The sequence below is a fragment of the Hemicordylus capensis genome, chromosome 8 (assembly GCF_027244095.1).
Source record: "Hemicordylus capensis ecotype Gifberg chromosome 8, rHemCap1.1.pri, whole genome shotgun sequence".
Classification (NCBI taxonomy): Eukaryota; Metazoa; Chordata; class Lepidosauria; order Squamata; family Cordylidae; genus Hemicordylus; species Hemicordylus capensis.
In genome coordinates, this window is record NC_069664.1 from 18,775,221 (window position 1) to 18,777,705 (window position 2,485).

The following is a 2,485-nucleotide window of genomic DNA, read 5'->3' on the forward strand; positions in this document are numbered from 1 at the left end:
CCTGCCGCCCGCGCACCGCCCACCGCCGGCCCCCGGCACTGGTGACCGCGCCGCACGCGCGCGGGCGCGCGCCCACGGCCGCCCAATTCCCCGGCCTGTCTCCCCCTAGCGGAGTCCCTACGACGCGTCGCCTGCTTCCTGCAGGAAGAAATTCATTATACATCTCAACCCCACGCAGTCTGGCAATATTTTTATTAGGACCAACCCACATGGCACAAGTCGTGAGAGCCGTTCTGGAGACCTCGACAGCTCGCTGTTCGCAACGGTTTGTGCCACTCCTAATTGCCAGACTGGGGGTTTTGGATTTCTCTCTTTCTCTGAGGATGGATCATGCCTACCAACGATTTTTGTCACTCTTTTTAAAAACGCCGCCTACTGGAAGACTAGCAATGCTTTTAAGAGAAGGCTGCCAACTCTGATTGAAGCTGTTTGTGGAGATTTTGTTCCCCAATATTTTTTCCAATATTTTTCACACTATCGAGCCCCTGAAAAATCTCCCCCAGGACTGCTTTCAGTAATCACATGGAGATAAATGCTGATTCCTAGGGGCTCCAGAATCTTACTCTGAATAAAGGGTAGGCTTTCCTCACAAGGACTGGAAGCTGCCAGGAGGGTATAGGGGCTGCTGATATATTTGTGTAATCACACTAAATTGCATATACTATTTATTTAGGTCAGCAACCTTTCATAGTTTGGTTAATCAACTAAAGTTTTAGTACATCAAGAAGTGAGGTTGCAAGTTAAGGGCACACACTTTCTAATTTCCCCCCAAAGCCGTTTTGGTTCTCTTGCGATAGGGAATGAAAAATAATCAATCAGCACTAGCTTTTGTTCATTACATTGTAAATTATCTTGCACTTCATTCAAATCTCCTATTAAAAAGGTACATTGTTGAGGTTTTGCAATATGCAAATTTATTTAAATTTAATTAACCATTAATCTGTCAAGAGACAGACAATCAATTAAAGTTCTTTAATCCGTCAACAGCTCTGCTAAAATCCTGAGTGTTGTTATTAAAGTTATCTGGAACTAGAAATAGGATATATACAGATGGTGGTGGAGAGAGCAAAATGTCTCCTTTCTCCAGGATAGCAGGGGTGGGAGATTAGTAAGTGAGTGTTCACATGAGCAGTTTCCACAAAAATATTTTAAATTGCAGTCTTATACACACAGGTACTTTAAAGACACCCCATTGCATTCAATGGGATTTTATGGACTTCTCAAATAGCTGGAAATATTGCATGGAAACACAGGGTGAATCCCCTCCCCAGAAAGTCCCCAGATAGTAGACAAAAGGACATAATCCATTGCCAAATCCAACCAGATAAGTACTATTGGGATAAACAGGACTTACACAGAAGAAGTTACATAGGTAGCAGCTACCTTCTACTGAATCAGACCATTAGTCCATCTAGTTCAGCACTGGCCACTGTCCAGGGCTTCAGATGGGTCTTTCTCAGTCTTACCTGGAGATGGTGCCAGGAATTGAACCTGGGACCTTCTGCATACAAAGCAGATGCTCTTCCACTGAGCTATGGTCCTTCCCCTAAGTTCCTGGGGAACTGTTCCATAGAATTGCAGCCCAAAACTTCTGTAACCATCCTATTGTCTTTACTAGGATTCCTTTGGAGTAAATGCGTTAAGGATCATAGCCAAAGCAATCTGCAAATGCTTGAGAACCAAACTGTCCCCTCTCCTGACACACATACTCCTTAAATCCATTCAGAATTGGGTTACATGTCCAAAGCTGAGCTTTCCCCCTTTAGGAACTCTTGCACAGAAGAGAATATTCCAGCAGGTGCTATTTTCCCCTTCACTGCTGTAGGAAATGCTAGATCTAGTGATGTTCTGTCTTCTGTACAAACTCTCTTAAAAAACTGTTGCTGGAAAACAATACTGTGTCTAAGAAATAAAGGCAAAGCTCGAAGCCCCTCATCATCAGTCAGGCCTGTTCATCTTAGCCCCCCTGCAACTGTTTTTGGACTACAACTCCCATGATCCCCAGCACAGTGGCCAATAGCCAAGGATTATGGGAATTGTAGGCCAACATCTGCAGGAGGGCTGAAGTTGAGCAACCCTGGATGCTACCTCCCACCCCTCCTCATAAAAGTTCCTGTGCCTTTAAGAACTGCCCTTCAGGTATTCGTTCAACAGGTGAGCTTTTCAAAACATGGAGTGATGGGAATACTTCTCCTCTGCTTTTAACAGTGTATGGCAGGACAAAATAAAACAGGTACAGCTTATCACAGCATGGAAGTGCTGTCCTGTCTTCACATGTTACATTACTGTCTGATATGCAGTTGTTTTCTCTACTTCATCAGCAAGTGGAGCTTTGGGGCATAGGTATCATGGCTGGGAGGCAGGGGGGACAACAAAAAGAAAAGTTGTGCTTCTTTGGCATTTCCCCCCACTAAATATAATCTTAGTTTTAAATAGAACTAACTCCAGACCTGGAGCTGGTTCCTATATCTACAGTAATTGTGGA

The 2,485-nt window shown here is 44.3% G+C and overlaps 1 non-coding gene across 1 annotated transcript; it reads right to left on the reverse strand.

Annotated features, from left to right (window-relative positions):
- Positions 1 to 1,467: 1,467 nt before the first annotated feature.
- On the reverse strand, positions 1,468 to 1,541 carry TRNAT-UGU (transfer RNA threonine (anticodon UGU)). Its single transcript has one exon. It is a non-coding gene; the product is annotated as a tRNA-Thr (tRNA).
- Positions 1,542 to 2,485: the final 944 nt, after the last annotated feature.